Source organism: Muntiacus reevesi, chromosome 12 (genome assembly GCF_963930625.1).
Source record: "Muntiacus reevesi chromosome 12, mMunRee1.1, whole genome shotgun sequence".
In the NCBI taxonomy this organism is placed as follows: domain Eukaryota; kingdom Metazoa; phylum Chordata; class Mammalia; order Artiodactyla; family Cervidae; genus Muntiacus; species Muntiacus reevesi.
In genome coordinates, this window is record NC_089260.1 from 33,168,300 (window position 1) to 33,179,749 (window position 11,450).

General features: G+C 42.6%; 1 long non-coding RNA gene across 1 annotated transcript; it reads left to right on the top strand.

Annotated features, from left to right (window-relative positions):
- The first annotated feature begins 475 nt into the window (after positions 1–475).
- On the top strand, positions 476–10,762 carry LOC136145171 (uncharacterized). The gene is made up of 4 exons (XR_010658710.1): positions 476–497; positions 799–867; positions 7,116–7,468; positions 9,790–10,762. It is a non-coding gene; the product is annotated as an uncharacterized lncRNA (long non-coding RNA).
- The last annotated feature ends 688 nt before the right edge of the window (positions 10,763–11,450 follow it).

The following is an 11,450-nucleotide window of genomic DNA, read 5'->3' on the forward strand; positions in this document are numbered from 1 at the left end:
ACAGAAGCCAAGCAAACCACATGGTCCATTCCCTGCCCTCAGCCTCACAGCACACCAACAAGGTTCAAGCTCAGGAGCCATCCTCCGTTGTCCTTAAAACAGCATTATAAAGTCATGGTGGGAAAGGATGATAAAGATAGGCTGCTTAAAAATCAAATCACTTTGCACAGAAAAAGGAGATGCAAACAGCCTCTGGCACCTTCCTGTGAGTAACAGAAGTTTCTATTTTAAAAGAAAAGCAGTCAAACAAGAAGCAACTTTATCACAATGCCGCTTTCCCAGATTTCTTGGCCAAGGCAATGCATCAGCCTGTATCAGGCTCCTGGCATTCCATGACGGATCTGGCTCCAGTGATGATTCATAGCGGCCATGTGAGGAACGAAGGATTTCACAGGAACTCAACCCATTAAAAAAAAAAAAAAAAGCAGTCCAATAAAAGGCCCAGCTCTGTCAGTCATTCACGCAGCACTCAACTTCCCTCCCCGGTAAATAACAAGGTAAGTGATGAGCCTCGCCAAAGTCATGAACTTCCAGTCTGCTCTCAAGTAGCTAAGGATGTTCAAGTCTCTCCAAAGTTTCATGAACACAGTGAAGAAGCTGGGTCCTCGTCTTTGTCCTCTTCCTTAAACTTTCTTTGGCTTTGAGTCATCTATGTAGGTTCTGAATGACCTTCATGTTGAGGAATTAAAAAATAATTCCCCTTATATCATTTTGACTTCCACATATTACAAGGTTGTGATGCCAAAATGTTTATGTTTTCATTAAGTTAGGGTTTTTATCACCATCTGCTCTTGACAGGATCTGAGAAACAATGCTAACCGTTTAAGAAGAAAACAGAGCACAGTTCATCTGAAGGAAACAGAAGGGGTAAGTGTTACTTGTAGCCTGAATGAAGTCGATTATCACTCTTAGGCAACATGTTGGCTTCAAAGTTTTCCTAAAGCTAAGCCAGAAAAAGGAACAGATTGCAAGTGTGTGCAAGTCAGCGCTGAGGAATTCAAATATTGAGAAGCTGGGAGGAGGGTTTTAGCATCTCTTTCCTTTTTAATTTTTTTTAAAGTCTTATTTTTTGGTCACATCACGTGGCATGTGGGATTTTAGTTCTCCAGCCAGGGATTGAACCCACATTTCCTACACTGGAAGCACGGAGTCTTAACCACTAGACCAACAGGTAAGTCCCAGCATCTCTTTCCTGAGAGAGCTTCACAGGCGGTGAGAGGACGCTCTCGTCCAGCCTGGGACTGGGCGGGCCCACAGGCACAAAGCTTCAGGGGCTGACAGGATGAAGTCACCCCTGGGACTTTCCCAATGATGGTGGGTGATGCCAAACACCTCTGAATGCCTGTCCATGTGATCAAGTACACAGAGTCAAGACAGTAAGACTTGAACCCAAAACTCAGGGCTTCTCAGCAGGATGAGCAGAACACTCTTTAGATCTATTGTGGTTGATTTCCAAAAGCAGTCCCATCACAGGATTTCTAAAATTCAGAATAATTCCCTTAAACAGTGATGTCCTAGTTGCTATTACCAATAGCTGCCACTTACAAAACATTTTTCATAGGTCAGATGTTGTACTAAATTAATATTGATAATAGAAACATGACACTTTTTGCATACACACACTACCATGTGTAAAACAGATATCTTGGGAATCTGAAGTATTATAGCACAGGGAGTTCATCTCGGAGCTCTGTGGTAACCTAGATGGATGAGGTAAGAGAGTGGGAGGGAGGTTCAGGAGGGAGGAGATATACGTACTGTTGTTCAGTCACTAAGTCGTGTCCGACTCTTCCGTGACCACATGGACTGTAGCCCACCAGGCTCCTTTTCCATAGCATTCTCCAGGCACCAATACTGGAGTGGGTTGCCACTTTCTTCTCCATATATATGTGTTATATAGCTGATTCACTTCATTGTATAGCATAAACCAATACAACATTGTAAAACAGCTATTGGAGCATGCGTGCTCAGTCAAGAATACTGGAGTGGGTTGCCATTTCCTCCTACAGGGGACCTTCCTGACCCAGGGATCAAACCTGCAGCTCTAGAGACCCCTGCAGTGGCAGGCAGGTTCTTTACCACTGAGCCATCTGAGAATTCAAAGCAACTATGTTGTTGTTCAGTCGCTCAGTCCTGTCCAACTATTTGAGACCCCATGGACTGCAGCGTGCCAGACTTCCCTATCTTTTGCCATCTCCCAGAGCTTACTCAAACTCATGTCCACTGAGTCAGTGATGCCATCCAACCATCTCATCCTCTGTCACCCTGTTCTTCATTTGCCTTCAATCTCTCCCAGCATCAGGGCCTTTTCTAATGAGTCAGTTCTTCACATCAGGTGGCCAAAGTATTGGAGTTTCAGCTTCAGCATTGGTCCTTCCAATGAATATTCAGGACTGATTTCCTTTAGAAATGACTGGTTTGATCTCCTTGCAGTCCATGGGACCCTTAAGAGTCTTCTCCGACAACACAGTTCAGTGGTGTTCTCACAGTTCAGTTCTCCAACATCACAATTCTTCGCTGTTCAGCCTTCTTTATGGTCCAACTCTCACATCCATTGGAGAAGGAAATGGCAACCCGCTCCAGTATTATTGCCTGAAGAATCCCATGGACAGAGGAGCCCAGTGGGCTACAGGCCACAGGGTCGCAAAGAGTCAGACACACTTGAAGTGACTGAGCACTCACATCCATACATGACTACTGGAAAAACCATAGCTTTGTCTAGACAGATCTTTGTAGCAAAGTAATGTCTCTGCTTTTTAATATTCTGTCTAGGTTGGTCATAGCTTTTCTTCCAAGGAGCAAGCGTCTTTTATTTTAATGACTGCAATGACCATCTGCACTGATTTTGGAGCCCAAGAAAGTAAAGTCTGTCACTGTTTCCACTGTCTCCCCATCTATTTGCCATGAAGTGATGGGACCAGATGCCATGATCTTTGTTTTTTGAATGTTGGTTTTTAATCCAGTTTTTTTCACTCTCTCTTTCACTTTCATCAAGAAACTCTTCAGTTTCTCTTTGCTTTCTGCCATAAGGGTGGTGTCATCTGCATAACTGAGGTTATTGATATTTCTCCTAGGCATCTTGATTCCAGCTTGTGCTTCATCCAGCCTGGCATTTCACATGATATACCCTGCATATAAGTTAAATAAGCTGGGTGATAATATACAGCCTTGATGTACTCCTTTCCTAATTTGGAACCAGCCCGTTGTTCGATGTCTGGTTCTAATTGTTGCTTCTTGACCTGCATACAGATTTCTCAGGAGACAGGTAAGGTGGTCTGGTATTCCCATCTCTTTAAAAATTTTCCACAGTTTGTTGTAATCCACACAGTCAAAGACTTTAGTGTAGTCAATGAAGCAGAAGTAGATGTTTTTCTGGAATTCTCTTGCTTTTGTGATGATCCAACAGATGTTGGCAATGTGATCTCTGGTTCTTCTGCCTTTTCTAAATCCAGCTTGAACATCTGGAAGTTCTCCGTTCATGAACTGTTGAAGCCCAGCTTGGAGAATTTTGAGCATTACTTTGCTAGCGTGTGAAATGAGTGCAATTGTGCAGTACTTTGAACATTCTTTGGTATTGCCTTTCTTTGGGATTAGAATGAAAACTGACCTTTTCCAGTATTGTAGCAAAAGCAGCTATACCCCAATTTAAAAAATACCCCAGTTAAAAACAAAAGAGTTTATGGGTGCCAGATGCTGTTCCATGCTTCTGTTTACTTTATGGCTCTCAGGGTACTTTTTTTTTCATTTATTTTTATTAGTTGGAGGCTAATTACTTTACAATATTGTAGTGGTTTTTGTCATACATTGACATGAATCAGCCCAGGTTGGATGCATGAGACAAATGCTTTTGTTCACTTTAGTGCATTCAATCTTCTCAACAACTCCATGGAGTAGGTACTCTGATCCCAATCTTACAAGTGAGGATGCTGAGGCATAGAGGCCCCATTAATGGAGTTTTTCCAGTAGTCATGTACAGATGTGAGAACTGGGCTATAAAGATGGCTGAGCACCAAAGAATTGATGCTTTTGAATTGTGGTGCTGAGAACACTCTGAGAGTCCCTTGGACAACAAGGATATATAACCAGTCAATCCTAAAGGAGATCAACCCTGAATATTCTTTGGAAGGACTGATGCTGAAGCTCCAATACATTGGTCACCTGATGCCAGGAGCCAACTCATTGGAAAAGACCCTGATGCTGGGGAAGATTGAAGGCAAATGGTGAAGGGGGTGACAGAGGATGAGATAGTTAGATAACATCACCGACTCAATGGACATGCACTTGAACAAACTCTGGGAGATAGTGAAGGAGAGGGAAGCCTGGCATGCTGCAGTCCACGGGATCGCAAAGAGTTAGACACAACTTAGAAACTGAACAACAAATAATTCACATACCACACAATTCACCATTTAAAGTGTGCATCAGTGGCTAATGGCATAGTCATAGAGATACACACCATACCAAATTTTAGAACATTTTCTCTACTCCAGAAAGAAGTCCTCCTATCATTTAGCTGTCACCTCCCAATTTCCCCCTTTCTTCTCAGCTCTAGGCAACTACAAATCTACTTTTTGTCTCTATAGATTTTCCCCTTCTGGACATTATATAATAGATAGTATTTTTTGACTGGCTCCTCTCACTTAGTATCATATTTTCAAGATTCATCCATGTAGTAGCATGTACTATTACTTCATTTCATTTTCAAGTAGGTCACAGTCTTAACCATTACAGTGTGCTCCTCTATGATTCTTACTTAGTACACAAGACCACTGCAGCTCAGAGAAATGAAACAGTTGCCCACAGTCACACAGACAACCAAAGACAGATCTGGCATCTGCTGATCCCAAATTATGCTCTCAAAAGTACTATCCTGCCTCCAAAGCATGTCTTTCCTAGGAGAAGCTACCTACACAGGGAAAAGGAACCTTAGGTGTTTTGGTAACTTTCTGCTTACTAACATGAAAGGCAATAAAGTAATGGTTGAAAAAACAGACTTTAGAATTAAGCTCAGAACCAAGCTATGTGACTTTAGACCAATCACCGAATATTTCTATGTCTTGATTTCCACATCTGTAAGACAAAAATATTGACATCTACTTCCTAGAGTTGAAAGATAATACATGTAAGTAGCATCATCCAGTCCAAGTTCCCATAGTGTTAGGGAACCATTGACTGAAACCACCTGCCCTGGCCAGGCAGGATAATCGCCACTTGCATGCATTGTCTCACAACAAGAGGACCCAAATAAGGAATGCAGAACTGATAAACTACCACCAGCCAGGAGAATCTGGGAGGGGTCAATAGGAGGGAGGAGACATCAGCCCATAATATTGTCCTAGGTCTCCCCAGGGGCGCAGTGGTAAAGAACTTGTCCGCCAATGCAGGAGCTGTAAGAGACACGGGTTAGATCCCTGGGTTGGTAAGATCCCCTGGAGAAGGAAATGGTAACCCTCTCGAGTATTCTTGTGTGGAGAATCCCATGGACAGAGGAGCCTGGCAGGCTACAGTCCACGGAGTCACAAAGAGTTAGACATGACTGAAGCGACTTAGCATACACACACCAACTTCTCAGAAATTCTTGTGCTAGAAATCATCTGACAAAGAGATGTGTGTGCCCCCAGGAAGAGCCTGGAATGGGACCAAATATGAGCACAAGCAAGACGATTGGCCAAAGACAGTCTGGAAAGCTACCCACATGGCTATAAAACCCAAGACTGTGAGCCGCATGGCAACAATGCTCTCCTGGGTTCCCTTGCTCTGGTGCTCCCCACCTTCCCAATAAAATCTCTTGCTGTGTCAACATGTGTGTCTCCTTGGACAATTCATTTCAGTGTGCTAGAGAAGAGTCTATTCTCAAGCCCTGGAGTGGGTCCCCCTTCCGGTAACCTAAGGGCTTAATCAATAATACCATTCTTTAGAGTAATGCATACTGAGGCAGGTCTCTGGCAAAGAAGGAGGTTCAGTTGGAGGAAAAAAGGAGAAAGCAACACAGTTTTGACTGTGTGGGAATGTTACAGCTGTTTTCAGGTCTCTAGCTCTAGGAGAAATAAACAGGGAACATATGCGAGCGCTACTTCCTCTACACAAAGAAATCTGGAGAGGACCCCAAGGGAGGGCTGCTCCCACCTTTTCTTCTTTCAGCCCACCAGTGGGTACCCCACTTGCTCTCTGCATGTTTCCACTCCTAAACCACTTGATGCCAAAGAATTCAAAAGCTTTTGGTGGAAGTTGAGACTTCTGTACATCCCCTGGGAAGTACAAGAGGCTGAAACAGTAATCTTACTACAAGCATGCCAATTACACATTCAACCAAATTTATTTCTGCATTCCTCCTTCTTGCAATTAGAGAACATAAGTATTAGGTTCGGGATTCACAGTAGGTTTCTAAGTTTTGAAATGAAATAATTTTTAATTAATTGAAAACTGTCTTTCTCAAAAGTAATGCAAGCCTATTTTTAAGATCTTACTAGTAGGCCAAGTATCAATTTGGAAACTGCAGACATTAAAAAAAGGATATGGAAAAAGGTAACAATTAAAACATGCTCTTTTTAAAAGGGGAGAGAAAAGGGAGGCTAATTAATACTACTAGCTATAAAACAGAAAGTTGTTTCAATCACTAAATGGATTTTTTTCCCTCTTGCAAATAAAGTATTTTATTCATTTATTCAGGTAATGTGCCCCTATTGGCAAAATACAATGGTTCTGCTGCTGGTTTCAGAGAATTCATTCCTTGTCAATAAAATTTTTTAAAAACTTGTTCATGCAGGGTGAACAGGGGGAGGTGAGCAGATCTGAGGATGTTTTTAGATGGTTCAATTCAGACTCACAAAAATGCATGTATTAGACCTAACTGATTGATCCACCCAGCCCTAGACTCCTTGTACATTCATCTAAAATATTTATATTTTGGAAAATGAAGGGTGAGGAAAGTAGCACATTAGCAAAGCCTGCTTGGCATCTTCCAGGGGTATTTGAAGATTGTGAGTGCATCAATCCAAAGAATAATTCATAAGAACCAGTTACAATGAAGAATAGAAGCTAGTGGATAGAGAATCTGCTCTGAATTCAGAATTTTGGTTGTAAATTCTTACATCTCACTTTTTTTTTGTTTTTAGTGAAACTTACTTTGGTGGCCACCAATGAACCATGAATGATGTCATCCATGACCGGTGGCACCCCCTCCTTCTTCCACCTCTTCAACTTCCTAGCCTTGGTCATGCAACTGGCTTTGGCCAATGGAATATTAGCAAGCTTGGTGAAAGGAGAGGTTTGTCCCCTTGGAATGTGTGCTTTGGAGATACACCTTCTCAAAACCCAGTCACCATGCTGTGAGAAGACCAAATTAACCACATGAGGAGAATGGAGGTCCTCACTGAAAGTCCCAGTCAAACTCCCACAACAGCCAACATCAACTCACTAGTGAACCATCTTTGAAGAAAATCCTCTAGCCCCACTTGAACCTCTCCAGGTAAGCCATGGCACCCAATGTGACACAAAGCAGAGATGAGCTGATCCTGCTAAGGACTATCCAAATTGCAGAATAATGAATAAATCAATAAATGTCATTTAAAATCACTGTTTTGGGGTAGTTTGTTAGGCAGCTTTAGAAAACCAAAACGAGTTTGAGCCTAAAACCCAGAAAAGATGTGAACTCTGCTTTTCCAGTCCAATATCCACCTTTCTGAACCATGAAGAGGAACATAGCCTGCCTCATCCTCTCCACTGAGAGTTTGAGAAGGCTGACTCAGGCAGTGCTATCCCCAAGAAGGCTATCTTTTAATCACAACAGCAAAAGCATCATTTATTCAGCTCTTTCTAAATGCCAGGGACTGTGCCAGGGCTGTGTGCATGTATGTATCTGTATCTATATCTACCTATCTAACTATCTATATATATAGAGAGAGGCATTTAGCATATTGGGCTTCCCAGGTGGCTCAGCAGTAAACCTGAATCTCCTACTTGCAATGTAGGAGACTCAGGTTCAATCCCTGGGTCAGGAAGATCCCCTGGAGGAAGGAATGGAAACCCACTCCAGTACTCTTGCCTAGAGAATCCCATGGACAGAGGAGCCTGGCAGGCTACAGACAACAGGGTCACAAAAAGTCGGACATGACTGAAGTGACTGAGCATGCATGCACAAACATATAGCATATCATTTTTGTCCATGTAACAGCTCTCTGAGACTAGAGAAAACAGTATGCAACAGATGAGGAAACAGTCTTGGAGAAGTTGAGTCACTTTCCCAAGATGTGCCATCCAGTAAGTGGTAGAATTAGGCTTCCAACCAGTCCTCTACTGCTAAAACCTCTTCCACCCAGGACATGCTTCCTTCATACCAGGAAGGCATTGTTGACCCACCTTCACAATCTGCACCTTGCATTTCCCTTTTTTCCCTTTGTCTTTATGCATTTTTAAAAAATTTATTTTCATCTATTTATTTTTGGGTCATCCCATGTGGCATGTAGGAGCTTAGATCCTGGAGCAGGGATCAAACCCATGTCCTCTGCAATAGAAGCACAGATTATTAACCACTGGACCACCAAGGAAGCCTCATTTATTTTATTTTAAATTTTATTTTATTATGGTAAGAGCACTTAACATGAGAGCTACCCTCTAAACATTTAAGTTTAAACATTACTGTTGACTACAGATACAATGTTGTAAAATGGCTCTCTATAGGCAAGTTATCTTGGCTCGCTGAAACTTTACACTGGTAGACTGGGCCTTGTTTTTTGGTGGGCTTTTTCTTTGCTATTGTTGCTGCCAGCAGGGATAAAGGGCTTCTATTAATCTTTCCACAGTCTTTAGACATTATCTTCTCAAACTCCCAAGTATACTTTTATTATTTTTGAGATGTAGATGCCAAGCAACGGACAATTTCTCTCTTCTGGGAGGGAAAGGAAAAGGAATCCATTCTCTTCAACACATCGTATTTCACAGGATTCTCATCCCTGGTTTATCTCCAATCACAACCCACCCACTTCCACTCCATTGGAGATCTGGAGTCCCCAGTGAGGAAACGCCCAACCCTCTATCCTGTCGCAGGCAACCTCCCTGATGCTCACACATGATGAGTCCAGGAGAAGGCAACGTTCTTGCTGGTTGAGGCTTGGTCCCCATATGCCAGTACTCACTCTTGGTGAGCCAGCCTAGGTCACATGACAAGTCAAGAATGTGCCCGTGTTGGCATTAACATCCCTTATTGTGTCCTTTCTCCTTTTCCCCTGAGAACCACACCTATTATTTGGTTGTGTGTATAACCAGTGCCTCTGAAAGAAAAAAAGAAGTCCAAGAAGAAGAGACTAAAGGAAAATGGAGCCCAGGGTTGGACTGGTCTTTATTATCTACCACCCCCGCATTGGCTTTGAGAAAGCTTTGAGCAGCTGAATTTTTACATCCAGGGGAATGCATTATATATTTACAGATATTAAAAATTATAACTACAAAGATAGAAAGACAGGAAGGAGTGGAGAATGGGGTAGGGTTTGGGGAGGGAGAGTTTGGAGCTCTGCCCAGTGGTTGTAACTTACTACAAACTCCTCTTCAATATGGCATGTCTCCCACTGATGATAAATATTCACTTGTAAGTACATTTGCCCTGCTAAATAGTGAACCCTTCAACAAAAGGGATCCCATTTTAGGTAAATCTGTAATTCCATTTTACACAGCACCAACATATATATTTTTTGAATGATTGAGAATGAATGACCAATTTTTCTTAATTTCTACGGTTCTCCTAGTTGCTGGCATCTTGCCCTTATGTCCAAACTCTTTGTTCTGCTTCTTCAGTTTCCGTGGGCCATAAATCATGACATGACAGGAAGACATTGAGAAAACTGTATTTGGCCAAGATACAGAATCCCAAATCCTTGAATCCTGCCCTCCTACAAATGCCCTCCACAAGGAAGCCAAGAAGATAAGTACAGAGAAGAAAAGTGTAACACAGACATTTTATTCCATGAGAATTAAGTTCCAACATCAATCTCCATCTGCAGTTCCCAAAGAGCAAAGCTGGACAATGTGAAGGCCTGTCTAGGATAAAGGCAATCCTCTCCTCTTCTTCCTCTGGGCCCATAGCCATGAAGAGGTAAAGCAGATCCACGGAAAATCACGTCAAGGCCAAGACAAGCCAGAGAGTTAGCATCTGTCCTTGTCAGCTGGTCTAGTTGTCAACTCCAGGACATTCCTAGAGCAGGTCAATTCCTGAACCTATAATTCAGGCCTTCCTTCTGCATACGTCTTGAGAAAGAAAGAGAGAAAATAAAATTCCAGGAGATGCCAGAGGACTGCAGAGAAATTTCTGCCACAGGGGACCCAGGGCTCATCCTCTTTGTTAGGAAAGATGTTCCAACCTCTAGCACTGAGGCATAATAAATGACCTTGATCTTAATCCTTTACCAGTATTTCTCTTTGAGGGTAAAAATTGGAACTTGGAGTAGGAGAGAGACTGTGAACATATCCTAGAGGCCAGATGGCTCTGAAGTTACATTTATCCTGAGACCTGCTACCTGCTTTTGATCCACGGCACTTTTGCTCTACAGTTTCTGGCTTTTCTATATGTCCGGTCCCATCCACCTCAACCTTGACTCGACGTGTGACTCATCGCTCACACCTGGTATCTTCTCAGGGTCCAGTCTTGGGAAAAGAGAACAGGACCTTTCTGTCAATGAATTCTGGGTTCTTCACATGTTCACCTTCCTTTGTCATGTCTTCCTTGCTGGAGAGTGGATACCAATAAATAAATGTACACATACATAAATAATCATCAAAGCTATATGCATCCTTTTGTCTTTAGTTGATAATTATGAATTTTGGACCCAGAGCGTATTGTTCTCTTAGGCTCTACCTTTTCTGAAATCTTATTTACATGGAGTTAAAGTATCCTTGAAATCATTTCAAAGTTCTGAAACATTTAAACCTTCAAAAGGAAGAGAAATGTGGCTCTCCCTGCTCCTCACACCCTTCTCATTTCAAGCACCTGAGTACACACAGATGTTTAAAGGGTTGGGATGCAGCCTTACCGTGAGGAGCACTGACTAACAGCCAACAAGACTGAGCATTGAGTTAATACCCAATGTTAAGCAAAGTCAAAAATCAAATATATACAGTTTCCCTGGTGGTACAGAGGTTAAGAATCTCCCTTGCAATGCCAGGGACACTGATTTGATTCCTGGTCTGAGAAGATCTCACATACTGAGGGGCAACTAAGCCCATGTGGCTCAACTACTGATCCCACACTCTACAGCCTCGGAGCCACAACTACTGAGCCCACGTGCCACAATCACTAAAGCCCTCGTATCCTAGAACCAATACTCTGCAGCAAGACAAGCCACTGCAACAAGAAGTTGCGCCTCCCTGAAGATGCAATGACCTCTAGGACATGAAAGCCACTACAAGAAGAAGCACTGCAACTAGAAAGTAGCCCCCAATCTCTGCAACTAGAGAGAGCC